This window comes from Vulpes vulpes, chromosome 14 (assembly GCF_048418805.1).
Source record: "Vulpes vulpes isolate BD-2025 chromosome 14, VulVul3, whole genome shotgun sequence".
Lineage (NCBI taxonomy): Eukaryota > Metazoa > Chordata > Mammalia > Carnivora > Canidae > Vulpes > Vulpes vulpes.
In genome coordinates, this window is record NC_132793.1 from 54,539,193 (window position 1) to 54,557,687 (window position 18,495).

At 33.2% G+C, this 18,495-nt stretch overlaps 2 non-coding genes across 2 annotated transcripts; both read left to right on the forward strand.

The window, feature by feature from the left end:
* The first annotated feature begins 435 nt into the window (after window positions 1-435).
* Window positions 436-581, forward strand: LOC112915661 (U12 minor spliceosomal RNA). The gene has a single exon (XR_003234139.1). It is a non-coding gene; the product is annotated as a U12 minor spliceosomal RNA (small nuclear RNA).
* A 3,559-nt stretch (window positions 582-4,140) lies between these two features.
* LOC112915651 (U6 spliceosomal RNA) lies at window positions 4,141-4,243 on the forward strand. Its single transcript, XR_003234133.1, has one exon. It is a non-coding gene; the product is annotated as a U6 spliceosomal RNA (small nuclear RNA).
* The last annotated feature ends 14,252 nt before the right edge of the window (window positions 4,244-18,495 follow it).

The window sequence follows — 18,495 nt, forward strand, 5'->3', positions numbered from 1 at the left end:
CCCCTTTTTCAGATTCCCTGCAATTTTTCTACCTCCCACTTAGACAAGACTATTTTACACTAACCCAAACATAGAACTTTCTCTAGAGCTGGTATCATCATTTATTTCACCATGCACTTGACTATCGCCCAAACCTTGCTCAATTTGCTTCCTTCTTGAAAATACCATCCTCTCCTCTCCCTAGCTGAAATCCTTTCTTCCCACTCCTTAAGCTTCTGCTTAGGTCCTGATTTACTGACATTTTGTATGTTTACTATTTACTTTGGTCTCTTCTGATTATCCCATCTAAATTCTTATAGAGATATTATTTGTTGGGTGTAATTTACAGCTTGGGTGTCTATTATTTTGTAATTTTCATTAACTTGCAGGGGCATGGAGTCGTAGGGCATCTCCAAGACAGTAAGCTTGGAGTCCTATTAAAAATACCAATATCGTATGCCTTAAACTTAGGAGTAAGCAAAATAATGACTCAGTGTGACGCCTAAATCCTCACTGCTAATGTGAGACAAATTTTTGAGCTCTACAAGGTTTCTGCTAAAGTGATCCACCTAATTTGTGGGATGCCTGGGAGTCGCAACCTGCTGTTCCCCTTTAACACTAAAAAGCCAGACTGGCACGAAGGTAATAAACAAGGTTGAGAAGGTGCCTGTTTCCTATAGGCAATAAATTGGATTAGTCTGGGAGGTTTAAAAAAAAAAAACACATCATATAAAAATGGATGAAGGGGAGAGGGAGATACAGGCTTCCAGTTCTGGAATGAATATGTCAGGGAAATAAAAGGCAGAGGATAAGGTATATAGTCAATGATATTGTAACAGCAATATAATGCAAGAGATGGTAGCTACACTTGGGATGAACATAAGATATAAACTTGTCATATCACTAAGATGTACATCTGAAACTAATATAACAGTGTCAACTATACTCAAATTAAAAAAAAAACTATATATAGTATAATGGCAAACAAAATAAAAACAAGTGAAGGAATTGAGTATAAAGGCAGGATATTAGTCTTGTAGGGCTACGATAACAAAATATCACAAAGTGGGTGGCTTAGAACAACAGAAATTTATGTTTTCACAGTCCTGGAGGCCAAAGTCCGAAATTAAGGTGTCAGCAAGCCCATGCCCCCTCCGCGTATAAAATCTTCCATGCCTCTTCCTAGTGCCTGGCGGTAGCTGCTAACTCTTAACATTCCCTAGCTTACAGCTGCATCACTCTAATCTCTGCCTCTGTTGTGCATGGCATACTCTCTATGTACCTGTGTCTACACTTTGTCTTCCCTCTTTTTAGAAAAGGACTGGTCATACTGCATTACGGGCCCACTCTGCTTCACTATGACTTCATCTTAACTATACCTGCAACAACTCATTCCAAATAAGGTCACACTCCGGGGTACTGAAGCTTAGAGCTTTAATATATACTTTTGGAGGATGCAAATCAACCCATCCAACTCAGAGGCAATAAAAACTGAGGTGCAAAGTAACTCTGAATTTAATGAATAAAATATATGCTGAGAAGTTCAGCCTGTATGTAAGAAGTAGGCAACACCTTTTCCTCTAAAAATAATGAGGCTATGTGATCAACCATTTGATTCAGAGTTTGTTAAGATGTATGCCAACAAATTATAAAGGAAACCACAGAAATGGTGCATGGATCCCAAGGGAAATTTATCCTAAGGGAGCTAATGAAAGAGAATAGTGAATGATTTAGAAAACAATATTAATAATAAAACTGTCCATGATATACATGTTTTTATTAGAGCTTAATTAGATTTGCTTTTTCAAAATTATACAGTTCAGTAAAATTAATCATGAGCAGGATAGGAGTAACAATTTTAGGAAATATGATAGCATCAATATATGCAGTTCCAATGCTATGTTCTAATCAGGAAATACATATTCCTTGATTTTAGAATATATGTCATAAACTAGACCATCAAATTTAATCGATTTATATCGGTAAAAAAATATTTTTTGTAAGTTCAAAAACTTAATTTTAACCGTAGAGTTCTTGAGTACTTAATTTGAAATAGTTCTTTTGGTATGTTACTCTTAGAAGGTATTATATATTGTGTGTGAATTCTAGGAATATCCTCTCTAATCTAAATTTGCACATTCAACCACTTTCTTGAAAACACCACTGAGATGTATCACCAAAACCTAAAGATGAATATGTCCCTAAGGTAACTATTTCATCTGCCAATATTTTTATTTCCCACAATACAGATTATTTATTTATTTATTTATTTATTTATTTATTTATTTATTTCCCATACATTTCCTGAACTTTCCTTGACCTGCTCCAAAGAAACTGTTGGGAATAGAATACAAATTAAGCAGGAGAAAGATACTATGCAGCAAACAAGAGAAAGATTTGCGGCAGGCAGTGTGGAAAAAAAGAGAGAAAGAAAGGAAATACTCTGGCAACAGTGGAAAAAAAAAAAAAAAAAGAAAAGAAAGGAGACAATTCTCATAGTACCTGAACTGTCTGATGCTTCAAAGGAAAGAAAAGCCCAAAGGCATGAAGTTCTATGAAACTTACCTTGGCATATTCCCATATTTGGAAAGATAATTTTTAAAATACAAGAAAACTCATTTCACATAAACATTCATAACACAATAGAACTGTGGTTGACTTCCATACCAATTCACTCCAGGTTAAAAAAAATTATGAGCAGAATAAACATCTTACAGACAAATGAAGACATATCAAAAGAATATGTGCTCCCAAAAAAGATTTAAAAACTGAAGCTTAGTATTTCAAAATAAGCCAAATAAAATTAAAATGTGAAAGAAAACATAAGAACTAGGAAAAATGAGAAAAATAAAATTATGAAAATAGGAAAGCTTGAAAATAGGCCTGCATTCTAGAATGATTTAGAGATAAATATTAAATAATCTTAGAAAGACAAAACCAGACAATGAAAAAGAATAATTCTCTTACATGACACAATAAAAGAAATGGACAATGAAAAATACAATAGTAAATTTTAAAATCAAGCTAAAATTAACAGAGTCACAAAATGAGGAAGTAATAGAAAAGGTAGAGAAAGTACACACACATACACACCCCAAGTGAAAACAAAAGCAAAGAATATGTATTAAAAACTGTAATTAAAAAAATTAAAAAATTAAAACTGTAATTTAATATAACTTTCCTGAAATAAGTAACTTTCCATACCTTCATATGGAAAGAAAATATCATTTCTCAAAAAGAAAAGCCCAAATCAATACATATTAGGGTAAAATTATTAGATTTAAGCTCTAAATGTTTTCATAAGTGAATGCTTTAAATGACTTTAATGATAAACCAAGTACTACTCAAACTATTTGAAAACATAAACAAAGGGAAAACACCCTCTAAGTTCTTGTTATAAGGTGTGTGCAATATTGATTATAAAACCTGATAAAAATTGCTCCAAAAAAGTAATCTGCAAATCAACCATGCATGTAAATATTAATAAAAATCTTTGATTTGTAAATTTAATATTATTGCAATAAAGATACAGATCTTCACTTTTTCTTGAGATACAAAATTATAAGGGCTATATGAAAGAACAAATAAGAATAGAGAAAACCATAAAAGGGATATTCTAGTCCCCTCTATATGAGATGTATTTTATGTTCTCTATTTGTAAGATAATAAGATATTAGAAAATGAATGGAGTAAGATAGAAAATCTGGAAACAGACATATCTGAAATAAAAATTCAGTATTTTACAAACATAGCATCAGAAATCCAAGAGAAAAAAAATATTCTTTATAATTACTAGAGTTGGAATAATGGCATAGCCACATGAGGAAAACACAAAATTATCTCCACACATTGCACACACCAGTATTAGAAGAAAGTAATTCATCTATAAACTTGAAAGTAGGTAAAAATAGTCTTAATTATGACTCACAAAATATAACCAAAGAAGGATAAAATTAATAATTTTAGTTATGTTACTTGTCCAAAAAATATGACAAACATCATAATCAATAAAGAACAAATGACAAAACTATGAACCACATTTGCAATGAAAAATGTTTAAAGGCCATCAGATCTTGTCATTAAGATTTTAAGATAGGGTAATTTGGACTACAGACCAAGTTGGATATTCAGGTATATTCCAAAGATAAAAACAGATGCAAGTTGTTGCTCAGCAGCATGCATACAGTAATAGTAATGACAAAGAGAAGATTAGCATGGACCCTGGGAAACTAACATGTAAGTTCATGAGACATTCCATATTTTTCTATACACTTTAAAATGGCTAAAATGGGAGCACCTGGGTGGCTCAGTAGGTTAAGCATCTGCCTTTAGTTTGGATCATGATCCCAGGGTCCCAGGATTGAGTCCCTTATCAGGCTCCTTGCTCAGCTTGGAGACTGCATGTCCCTCTCCATCTGCCCCTCTCCTCCTGCTCCTGCCCTCCCTCTTTCTCTCAAGTAAATAAATAAAAAAATTAAATTTATTGTATTTATTATTTATTTATTATTTTATTTATTTATTTTAAAAATAAAATGCTAAAGTGGTAATTTACATTTATTGTACCATAAAAAAATAAACTGATAGATACAAAGGAATGAAAAAAAAGTAAATGTAGAGGGAAAAAAAAGAACATTTTAAAATTTTTCACAATCTTAAATTTCATAAAAATAGTGGCATTAGTATTATTCTGAGTTTGTATTAATACTTTAAAAATGAGAAAAAAATAAAAATAAAAATGAGAAAAATCTAGCTGGTTAGATCAATCCCACTAAGAACAAGAAGAATGAAAACTGGACATAATGTACTTCTTGATGTGATACAATAGGAAGCTTATAACTCCCCCTATGAATATTATTATGAAAAAAGATAGGACAAACTTGATCAGCCTTCCAAATATAATAGGAAATAAAAAGGTATGCAGATGACCCTACCTAATACAAAGGGAGACAATGAGCAAAATCAAGAATGTGCAAAGTTACATAGGATCAATCCCCTTGGTTCTGATTCAAACAAACTCTAAATTAAAAATACTATGAAATATTGAAAGATGTGAATATGGTATTTTTCACAACATGAAAGATTTGCACTTAATTACTTTAGAAAATAAAAATATTAGAATTATGGTTTTAAAGTGCCTTTAATTGATATATATTGAGAAATCTATGGAGGTCGTAAAATGATATCTAAGATTTACCTGAAAAAATAACTAAGATGGGTTATGGATGGAGAATAGGTATAAACTTAGAGAAAAATATAATGCCTATTTTGAAATTGGATATTGGGTCCATAGAGGTTCATTACCTTACTATTTCCTTTTATGTAGTTATATTTTTCCATAATTTATTTTAGGTAGTATCCACATTAAAATCACAGACAAAATAAATAATAATGGATGAGGAAAAATCATCATCTCAAGTTATTTAAAAGGTGTGAGTCAGAAGAAAAATAAAAAAGAATCTAAGTGTATACATGCTTTATATTTTAAAAACTCTATTTACATTGCTTCAATTCATTGCCCAATATGATCATACTTTTTTTTTTCTTAATTTAAAATGTACATGATTGGACATGTAGAAAATTGTTAACCAAAAAAATGTTGGTCAAACATTCTCTTACTTTCTCTTTTTGTGAGAAAGTAAGCATTTCTTGGCTATATTTATTTTTATCATCGACTCATCTTAAGGATTAGGCATTAAATGCCAGTTAAAGAACATTTGCTATTTACTCTCCCCTAGGGAGAAATGTGACCTCATTCCATGTTCTGAATAACACAACAGTACCCTAGTGATTAGTACATCAGGTCAGATGGGAGGAAAACACAGGGCTCTGCACTTGGAACAACCTGCTCAGCCTTAAACTGGTTACTAAGGGATTTAAAGGCAAACCACTAAAAAAATAAAATAAAAGGTCAATTGATTAAACAAGGTATATAATAAAACAAATCCTGTATTTATGCTACTGATTAGAGGTAACAGACTCCTGACAGTGTGTATCTTTTACACTCTGTTTAGATATAATAAACATCTAAAAGTTTAATTGCATTTTAAGATTACAGCTTTCTATATTGAGGGGGCTATTGTCATTTTAACTACCATCAGTTCAAGCTTTGAAACACTCCCATCACCACAAAAAGCTCTTATATGCCCTTAAGTAGTCAATTCTCACACTCACCCTTCCTTCTAAACAATAATCACTGATCTTCCAGATAGCAAACTGCGATTTTGCCTTTTCTAGAATTTCATATAAAGCCATAAAATAAGTAGTCTTTAGTGAGTGGCTACTTTCACATGGCTCCTAACTGCAATACGGGAACACGTTGCTGCATCATTGCAGAGTGTCTTCCTGATGGAGTAGAGAGCACTGAAAAATAGGGCAGAAGGCCTTAATCCTACCTCTTCCACTCCAGTGTGTGAACTAAGATATATATTTTAACTTCTCTTGTCCAGCAACAGTAGGATGAGGAGCATATACTATCTGTCCTCCTCAAAGCTGCTGTGTTGAGCTAACTAGAGAGATGGATAAAGTGCTTTCTAAACTACAACTCCTAAAAGATCAATTCCAAATAAAAACTATCAGAAATAAGAGAACTGATAGTTTTTAAAAATATTTTATTAAACAAGAATAAATGCATATTAAAATATAAATTTTAAATATTTTCCTTTTTCATGGGGAAATGGGAATAAGATGGAGAAAGACAATAAATTTTATGAAATTGGAATAAAATAGGAAAAAACCTAAAACTAGAATTATAAGAAGGAACAGTGTATCAAAATTATCAAAACCTAACAAAACCCATCTAAAAAAACAACTAGCAAGCTTTAGAAATATACATTTTTAAAATTTTAATCACCAACAAGAATTTATTCTATATTAAACACATTTGACAAAGTTATAGTTATAAAACAGAGCATATAATCCTTGTCTTCATGTTTCTTCTACTTTCCCTGTCAACATGGAAAAAAGAACAACAACAAAAAAAGGGCTTTTAAATAAAATTTAAGGACAATGCAAGAACACTCATCCAGCAAAATAAGATCATAAAGATTATGTGAAGGTTGATATTTTTAACTTGTTGAGAAAAAAAATAGTAGTTTTTTTCCTATTAGTTTTATTTCTTACCTGATGTCAAAAATGAAGACGTCTATTGTCCCTACATCTACATCACTGTGATAGATCTTTCCTGATCCATCTCTGAATCTTGAAATTTCCCTCTGCCTCTCAAGAGGGAGCAACATAACTGCAGTGTTACAGGCTAGAGAATTTCTGACACAAGAGGAAATTGAGGAAAAGTCATAATTTACAAGGAGGTATAAAGGACCATGACACTTGGGAAGGAGTAAAGAATGGGTTATACGAGAAGATAGCTTGTCTGGGTAGGTTGAATTTTGCCAGTTGAAAGAAAATGCAATAGGAATGCTCCAGTTGGTGTGGAAATTTTAGGAAGGCTAAGACAGAGCACTTGACTTTTGCCTTTTTGTCTTTGTAAGTTGGATATATTATACAAATCTGAAGTAAAGTGCTAACTGGAAGTTTTTCAAGCATCTATAGGCTCTTATCTAGTGAATAAAAAGGGAGAACCTTTCATCTATGACTACAAAATGTCAAATCTCAATCAGATGTGTGATGAATCTTCACTAATGATGGTCACAGGATAAAAAAGTGGACCCATTAAATTAATCTGGCTAAATAAAATTAAGATTAATTTCTCCTTATTTTGGTCACTCATTTCAGGAAAAAAGACATGAATAAGAAAGTTAAATTTCAAATTACTCTTGATTATCGTGAGTATAGAAGTATATAGCATACTGAACATCAGTTTTATTAGTTATGATAAAGAAAGAGTAATAATTTAAGGCTTGAACACTGGGAAATTTCAGGCAGAAGAAATTAATATATATGACAACAGGGTTGAACATTTAATTAAGAAACTAAAAATGAAACTCAGAAAAATTATTATAATATGCTCAAATTTAGCAGTAGGAGATCATAGAATCAAAGAGAAATTTTCTGATTCTATATAAATATACTACTTGTTATAAAAAATTATAGTCCCTAAAATAATGGAAATGTATTTATTTGTTCAACAATATTTATTTCATGCCTGTGATATGCTAAATTCTGTTCTAGCCAGTACAGATAAAGCAGTAAGGGAAGCATAGTAGTGAACAAAATAAAGTCGCTCCTTTTGTGGTGATTTATACTAAAATGAGGCTGCAAGACAGAAAATAAATAAATGAATATATGGTATGCTGTCATATAATGCTATGAAATAATTTTAAAAAGGTAAGCAGATAAAATAGGAAAGAATTAAAATTTTAATCAAGATGTCCAAGGAACATCCTTCTGGGGAGATAACATATAAGGATTAATCTAAATGATATTTTTCAGGTAGAGGAATCTGGGATTACCAAGGCTCCACAGTGGGAATATGTGAAGCATGAGATATGACTGGTAAAGACATCAGTAAAGCTGAAGTAGAATGAGCCAGAGAAAGTGATAAGATTTGTTGAGGTCTATACATTTCATACATTTACACTACAAAAATGTTTAAATATGTTCTTACTGTTTGAAGAGTGCTACTTACAGTTTAGTACATAGGAAGTGCTACATGGCATTACTTAGAAAGTAGCACTTGCTACAAAACTAAAACTTTTTTTTTTCCTTCAGAGTAAAAGCCAAAAAGCCTGTGTAAGATAGCGGTTATCACATTAGGCTTTACGTATTATATAATTATTTACAGAATGCAATAGATTTTGGCTTATTACAGTTATGTCATCATATCCACTCTATATAATAGAATGTAAAAAATATTATTGTCACTTTAAGTCTACAGTTGACTCTTGAACAACATGGGTTTGAACTGTGCAGGTCCACTTATACAGTTTTTCTTAATGTATAAAGATAGTACTACAGGGGATCCCTGGGTGGCGCAGCGGTTTGGCGCCTGCCTTTGGCCCAGGGCGCGATCCTGGAGACCCGGGATCAAATCCCACATCAGGCTCCCGGTGCATGGAGCCTGCTTCTCCCTCCGCCTGTGACTATCATAAGATAAATAAAAATTAAAAAAAAAAGATAGTACTACAAATATATTTTATCTTCCTTACGATTTTCTTAATAATATTTTATCTTTTCCAGCTCACTTTATTGTCGGAATACAGTATATAATATATACGTGGATTTTCAACTACACAAGCGGTCAGCACCTCTAACTCCTGCATTGTTCAAGGGCCAACCATATATTGAAAGATATGCTGATAAATTGATGAATGATTAAATGAATGATTTAACTGACAATATCAGTTAGCTGTTCTTGCATATCAAACCATTCTAAAATTTATTGGCATAAGCCAACAAATGAGTTAATGACAGTTTGAAAAGAAAATGTTAAAAAAAATACAATTGACTAAAACTTACCCCAGAAGAAACAGAGTGCAATTAGTCCTATATCTATTAAGAATTTATAGTCATAGCTAAAATTTTCCAAAAAAGAAAACTAATGATTCATATGGCTTCTTTAATGAATTCTATAAAATATTGGAAGAAATACCAATGCTTAAAAAAATAAAACATAAACAACAAAAAAACCTTCCAGGAAATAGAAGAGGGTACCTACCTCCTAACTATTTTAATGAAGCCAGCATTGCAGTGATACCAAACAGACAATGATATTTAAAAAAAAAAAAAAATTACAGACCGATATTCTTCATGAACATGGATGAAAAATCCTTTATAAATATTATCAAACTAAGTCCATGATATAAAAGCAGGATGATGTATCCCGAACAAATGAGATCTATCCCGGAAATGTGAGGATATTTCTGGGTGAGATTAGCATTTAAATCAGTATACTGAGTAAAGTGGATTGACCCTCTGATGTGGGTGGGCATCATGCAATCCACTGAGGGACTGCATAGAACAAATGGGTGCGGGGAGGGAAAATTTAGTCTTTATGATGAAATGCTGACCTGGAATATGAGTCCTCTGCCCTGTGACTGGGAATTGCAGCATTAGCTCTCCTGGTTCTCAGGCTTTCAGACTCATACTAAATGCACAGATACCTTTCCTGGGTCTCCAGTTTATAGACAGCAGAATTCTGGGACTTTTCAGTTTCCATATTTGTGTTAGTCAATCAGCCAATTCCTTATAGTAAATTAGTCTGTATCTAATTACTATCTATCTCTATATCTCTATTTCCTAACTAGTTATGTTTCTCTGAAGAAGTCTGATTACTACAGTAATTCACTTATATAAATAGTTTAAAAGAGGGGAAAAAAAACTTAAATAGATGTCTGAAAAACATTTGAAAAAATTCAATATCCATTATGACAAAATTTCTTCACAAACTATGAATAAAAGCCAAATTTTCAATATTACAAAATTTATCTCTTAATAACTAGAGTTAACATCATACTTTGTTGTTAAAGACCAACTAGCTTCACTTTAGAATTAGGACCAAAACAAGAATTTCTACTCATATCATTCCTATTCTACAACATACATGACAGTGCCAAAAGACAAGGAAAAGAAAAACAAGGCATATGGATGGCAAAAAATAAATAAATAAAACTGTCTTAGATGCTATGACTGTCTACACAGAAAATACCAAAGGATAGATTAAAATAAATGAGTTTAGCTAGTTAGAGAAAAAAAAAAAACAGTATACTAAAATCAACTGTCTTTAAATATAGCAGCAGAAAATTGGACAGCCATGTGCAGAAGAATAAAACTAGACCATTTTCTTATACCAGACACAAAGATAAACTCAAAATGGATGAAAGATCTAAATGTGAGTCAAGAATCCAACAAAATCCTAGAGGAGAACACAGGCAACACCCTTTATGAATTTGGCCACAGCAACTTCTAGCAAGACACGTCTATGAAGGCAAGGGAAACAAAAGCAAAAATGAACTATTGGGACTTCATCAAGATAAGAAGCTTCCGCACAGTGAGGGAAACAGTCAACAAAACTAAAAGACAACCTACAGAATGGGAGAAGATATTTGCAAATGACATATCGGATAAAGGGCTAGTCTCCAAAATCTATAAAGAACTTATCAAACTCAACCCCCAAGAAACAAACAATCCAGTCATGAAATGGGCAAAAGACATGAACAGACATTTCACTAAAGAAGACGTAGATATGGCCAACAAGCACATGAGAAAATGCTCTGCATCACCGGCCATCAGGGAAATACAAATCAAAACCACAATGAGATCCCACCTCACACCAGTGAGAATGGGGAAAATTAACAAGGCAGGAAACAACAAATGTTGGAGAGGATGTGGAGAAAGGGGAACCCTCTTGCACTGTTGGTGGGAATGTGAACTGCTACAGCCACTCTGGAAAACTGTTTGTAGGTTCCTCAAAGAGTTAAAAATAGATCTACCCTATGACCCAGCAATTGCACAGCTGGGGATTGACCCCAAAGATACAGATGCAGTGAAACAGCAGGACACCTGCACCCCAATGTTTATAGCAGCAATGTCCACAATAGCCAAACTGTGGGAGGAGCCTTGGTGTCCATCGAGAGATGAATGGATAAAGAAGATGTGGTCTGTATATACAATGGAATATTACTCGGTCATCAGAAACGACAAATACCCACCATTTGCTTCGATGTGGATGGAACTGGAGGGTATTATGCTGAGTTAAGTAAGTCAATCAGAGATGAACAAACATTATATGGTCTCATTCATATGGGGAATATAAGAAATAGTGAAAGGGATAATAGGGGAAAGGAGGGAAAATGAGTGGGAAATATCAGTGAGGGAGACAGCACATGAGAGACTACTAACTCTGGGAAATGAACAAGGGGTAGTGGAAGGGAGGTGAACAGGGGGATGGGGTAACTGGGTGATGGGCACTGAGGAGGGCACTTGATGGGATGAGCACTGGGTGTTATATGTTGGCAAATCGAACTCCAATAAAAAATATACAAAATAAATGAATAAATCACCAAACAATCCAGCAATAAATAATGAGATAATAAATGTTTAAATAATTTAAAATACTACTAAAACTATAACATAATAAATCTCAAAATAATGGGCATAATCTGTATAATAAAAATAATCACATTACTGCTAAATATCAAAGAAGGTCTAAGTAAATGGAGACATATTTCATGTTCTTTGATTGGAAGACTTAAAATTATCAAGATGTAAATTCACCTCAAATTGAACACAGTCCCCAAGAAAATCCTATACAGCTACTTTTAATCTATAAGCTGATTCTAAATTTTATATTGGAAATTCAAAATATCAAAAAAAACCAAAACTATTTTGAAAAATGAAAACAAAGTCAGAAGACTAATACTGCCAGATTTTAATATTTTTCTAAAAGCTATAGTAATCATATAGCATGGTATTAGTAAAAAAAAAAAAAAAAAACTCTGATATTGAAATAGAACATTCTTTTTCAGATATTTAATCCTTTGTTTCTTGCAAAAGAGCTTTTCTTTTCTTTCTTTCTTTTTTTTTTTTTTCAAAAGAGCATTTTAAAAGAAAGGGCAAGCAATCATCTAAGAGAGAAACATTTGCAAAACTCATTTAATAAAGTACCAGTAACTAGAATATACAAAGAAATCTCAAAAATCACCAATAAGGAAAGAAATAACATAATAATAATGGTAAAATATATGAAAAGATAATTCACTACAGAAGCAATTTGGATCAAAATAAGCACATGACTGATGCCCACTGTCATTAGTCATTAGGCAAATGCAATTTAAAACCACAGTGAGATACCACCACATATCTAATCAAATGTAAAAAAAAAAAAAAAAAAAAAAAAAAAGAAAAAAGAAACAGTAATGAAAGACCTGACAAATACAAGTACTGGCTAGTGGGCAAAGCAACTAAAATTCTAAAAACTATCATATACTAGATGCAAAAGAAATTAATTAGTATAGGTCTATACAAATGCCTGAAAATAAATATCACAGTTCTTTTATTCATAATCATCAGAACCTGGACATAATCTAAAAAGTCATCAAATTCTTAACGGACAAACAAATCACTGTATATCCATATAATACTCAGTATAAAAAGTAGTGTACTATTCACACCATGACATCAATGAGTCCCAAGAGGTATATCCTAAGTCAACGTAGGAACAGACTAAAAGAATGCTTTATGATTCCATTTACAAGACATTTTGAGAAAGGCCAAACTATGGGGACAGAAATGATATCAACTTTTACCAGGAGTTAAAGTGGTGATGATGGGTTATTTGATTACGAATGGATGACAGAAACACTCTATATTCTTTGGGATGATAGAAGTAGTATATATCATAATTGTGGTGGTGGTTACAGGATTATATAAATTGGTCAAAATGCATATACCCAGACACCTAAAATATGTGAGGTCTGTTCTTTGCCATTACACCTCAGTAAACTTGACAAATGATATAATTGCATTAAGACAATAATAATTAGTTATTGCTCCTATTCCTACATATTATCTGGATGTCCTATTTGAGTTTACTGGATTGGGTTGATCTTGGCTGGACCAGCTCATATGTTTGGGGTCAGCAGGGTGGATCAGGCAGGTCTGAAGAACTTGCTTAGGATGGCTCTATGTATTTTCTCTCTTGCAGAATTATGTTTCACATGAGATTTTCAGAGTTTCCAGAGAAAGTAGAAATGTCTTGAATATCTTGAGGTTTAGAGTTCGATCTAGTACACCACCAGTCCTGCTCCATTTTAGGGCCCACAACTAAATCTTAAGGTTGAGTACAAATTCAAGAAGTAGAAAAAAAAAAAAAAAAAGAAGTAGAGATACCCTCTACCTCTTTATTAGAAACTAAATAGCTTTTTTTTAAAAGATTTATTTTTATTTATTTATTTATGATAGACATAGAGAAAGAGAGAGGCAGAGACGCAGGCAGAGGGAGAAGCAGGCTCCATGCCGGGAGCCCGACGCGGGACTCGAATCCGGGACTCCAGGATCGCGCCCTGGGCCAAAGGCAGGGGCGAAACCGCTGAGCCACCCAGGGATCCCTGAAACTGAATAGCTTTTACAGTCTACCACAATAGGGGAATGAATATGTCATCACTTAAGTTCCATCACTTAAACTTTTAACGTTTCCTGTAATTTTCTTTATAGAATATTAAAAAAAAAACCCTCACAATCTTGAGAAGCTATAATTAAATGCCACATAATAAACCCTAGACCTTGGGTTATCTAGTAAATTCAGTGAGAATCAATAACTAACTTATGCAATTTAGTCCATATTAAAAGCTTTTTTTGCATTTCTGGGGAATTCAAGACAAATAAGACTTGGGCAAAATGCATTAGTTTATTTATGGACAAGTTGGTTTAGCAGAGATCTTTTAAAGGGAAGAAGAGTGAAAAATCATACAATAATAACTTAATTTTTAATGTATTTTTAAAAAGCTATTTATTTATTAGAGAGAGAGAGAACACTTGCACATGCATGTGTAAGAGGAGGGCGTGGAGGGAGAAGAGATTCTCCACTGAGTAGGGGATACCTGACTCAGGGCTCCATTCCAAAACCCTCAGATCATGACCTGAGCTGAAAGCAGACGCCTAACAGACTGAGCCACCCAGGTGCTCCAATAATTGAATTTTACTAAAAGTCAACTTTTTAATGAAAGATAGTGAACTCAGAGTGTATAGAGTAGCATTTATATTAAGTTTAAAAAAAGTCATTATATAGTCTGCTACATATATTTGTGTGAAATTCCTAAAATAATTGTGTATGTAATAATTATGTAAAATTCCTAAAATAAAGACTTTTAATTCAGATAACATGTATGGGACAAAATAAAATCACATGCTTCGATAGTGCTTACAACAGGCAAAACATATTCTAAATAATTTACATATGTTATATAACTTTAATCTTTGTGATATTGCCTGTGCTATACACAACTCTTGTTTTACAAATAGAGGCTCAGAAAAGTTAATAATACTTTAAGGTAAGAACTGCTATGAGACAGTTAGGACTTGACCTCAGGCAATCTGTGCCAGATTAAAAATCTATTTTAGCCAAGTCTAAGACAAGGTTTATTTGGGATTATGGTCTAAGGGAGCAAAATTTTGAGGTGGGGCACTCAGGCACTGTTAAACAGAAGAGAAGGAAAGCCAGTAGAATGCATTATTGGGTTAGCTACATGTATAGGTGGCTCACGTTGATATTGCAATACCTTCACATCTGCCTTCCCTTGGGATAAAGAAGACACTGCACTGTTTCCCTGTCCTCATTGGTCAACGATGCTGTTAATGCCCCCTGAAGTATGGATGGCTCATAAAATGAGACCTGGTTTTTCCCACAGACATCACAAATTGTGGAGGTACAGGAAATAGGTCCTAGAGAAGACAAAGTAAGATTGGATTTGAGCAAAACTAAAGTCTTTGTTCACCTAGTTGACTTTACAGTGGTTGAAGTAGACAACAGGCCATAGAAGTGACGCATAGGAAGAAAGAGGTGTCTATACTGTCTTTAAATTTAGAATATAAGGATGCCTGGGTGGCTCAGCGGTTGAGTGTCTGCCTTTGGCTCAGGGCATGATCCCGAAATTTTGGTAACAGGATCGAGTCCCGCATCAGGCTCCTTGCATGGAGCCTGCTTCTCCTCCCTCTGCCTGTTGTCTCTGCCTCTCTTTCTGTGTCTCTCATGAATAAATAAATAAAATCTAAATAAATAAATAAATAAATAAATAAATAAATAAATAAATTTAGAATATAAAAAGATGATCTAAAATGGTAGCTATCTTGCTAATATATTTCCACAAGATTCATTTTAAAAAAGGCATGATAAAAAATGTTTTGAATACATAAATCTTATTGATTATTAAATGTAAGTAAAGGTACATGGTTATTTTCTCAGTCTTTTCTGAATCTCTTATTCAATATGCAAATGATTAAGAGTTACAATTAATCATGAAATATATTACCTTCCTTATGAAGACTATAAATCAAAGGGAAGTGACTCTCTCTTATGAGGAAAAAAACAAAAAACAAAAAACACATGTATTACCTTCAGGCTAAGTGGTTCTACTCCAGAAATATAGTAGTCCATATCTTATCTCCACTCAGGAATAAGTATTTTAATATTCAAAAGCTTACTGTTGTTTATTAGTTTCCAAAGTGCAAACTGATAAAGGTCACCATTAAATAAAAGAAAATTGACGACTTCCCCTTCTTCTGTATAGAAGAAAGACCTTTAGTGGACAGGGTATATAGACTATTGAGACATGTATACAGGGTAACTCCCTCGCCCAGGATACAGAGATGTATTTGATGTAGTAGAAATATACTTTATCAAAGAAAAGAAGCCAGACTTCATGTCCTTTAGTGTGCACTAATATGTTCTGAGGAACAGACTTTGAATAGACCAATAGCTAAGGTTTACAATCTTCTTTAATAACTCAAGCTGGTTCCACAGTAGATTAAAAGTGCCTTCAACCACAAGAGACATAAAAATTTCCCTGGGTGCAAACAGTCTGCTTTAGAGAATGCAAGATTCTTTTAACTGTAGTTTAGTTTACTTGAAAGCCAATCTAGCGATTCTTAGGAGAATGAGAATACAATATCATGTTTTTTTCCTAAATGGGTCTATACTAATGGGAAGGTTAGTATCCATGCTTCAAAAATGCTCTGTTTGTGTTTGATCAGTATTGCCTGAAAAAAAACTGATTGAAGAAGTTGAAAAATATCAAAAAGAGAGTCAAGCCTTCAGGAAAAACACCTTTTGTTTTAAAAGGACAACTAACAATACATGAGGATGGCTTCATTAAATATATCAATTAGAAGCTAAAAAGCCCCAGCTGTGGACCTTGCACTGTGTGCCAAAAGGCATTTTTAGGTAACAAATGATATTATGTCTCTAATATTAGTGTAATCTGGATGTAATCCTACATTCATTCGAGAAAGCATTCAACACACATTCCACATACCTTTTTCATCCCCCTTCAAGTATCTTTCTATATTGTTCGTTCAAAAGGAATATACTCCAGGTGAAAATTAATTTCCGAGAATAAAATATTCTTTGCATTTTTTTCAAACTTCACAATGAGAAACTTACTACAAAAGGAAACTAAAAAGGCCTAAGAAGTTTGCTGTTTTGTCTTCAAATTAAGCTGCAGTTAGAACCATTGCTCCAAGTGTATGTCATTAACAATAAATGGAATTGATAATAAGGCCCTGTTGTGTAATGAGGCTCCTACTTAGGGTTTATTAGCTTTTCAATAGTTTTGTTTTCTATTTAGATGCAATTTTGAAATTTTCTGCTTTAAGTAGCACAACTTTAGCAATATATAGGGAGTTTAAATTTTTAAATGCTAAGTACATATCTTTACGTAATAAATGAATTCATGAAAATGCCATAATTTTAATGCTGCTTAAAAAGTTTAAAATATATATATATATTTAAAACATTTTAATGGAAATCTTTTATTCTTTAAAGAGTAGGGAGAATAATATAATATATTCCTATGTATTTATCATCCAGACTTAAAAATGACCAATTTATGGTCAATTGATGCTCCATCAACTTCTATATAATGAAACAAAACCCATAAATCATATTATCCATAAGTATTATAGTTTGTAATATAATTTAATGTCATCTCTTCGTATATGTGTATATATACAAACACACACACACAAATATCTATGTAATATAGGGCAGATATATAATTTAATGAACAGGAGAGGGTCCAAGATGGTGACACCAGAAGATCGTGACTCACCTCTTCCATGCTGACACCAAATGGACACCTATATATAAAGCAATTCCTACTGCAGAACTGAGGATTTACTGAACAGCATCTGCACCTCAAATGGTAGAGGAACCACATGGGAACTGCAAGAGATGAAGACAAATAACTAACCACAGGAACCGGAGCTCCAGACAGTGCTAACTGCAATGGGGAGAAATACTAATGAGAGACTGGGAGCAGATTCTTCTGCCTTGGGGCATAGGAAAAAAAAAAAAAAAAAAACTAGCAGCAGTTTAAAAGAGCAACTAAGGTGTAAAGGAACCAGTTCTTGAGTGTCTGCAGGAGACCTGCAGCAGGCTGCCCATGGTCAGAGGGGCTGGTGAGCTCCATTGTTTATGTTCCCCAGGACATCTATGGTAATTTCTGGTATATGGTAAAGATTAAAATATTTTTAAATATAACAATTTCAAAATCATAAACAAGAGTCTAATTTAATATATCACTAATGTAATATATCAAAGTACCTACATAATCAAAGACTGTCCAACAGAATTCATAAATGTTAACTTTCTTTGACAAAGAAAAAGAGAGATAGCATATTCATGTTACAACTGCTCAGGATGTCAGATTAAAGTCACGTGATAATACTTCCTTCTTGGGATGTCTGGGTGGCTCAGCGGTTAAGGTCCGCCTTTGGCTCAGGTCATAATCCCAGAATCCCAGGATCGAGTCCCACATCGGGCTCCCTGCATGGAGCCTGCTCCTCCCTCTGCCTGTGTCTCTGCCTCTCTCTCTCTCTCTGTCTCTCATGAATAAATAAATAAAA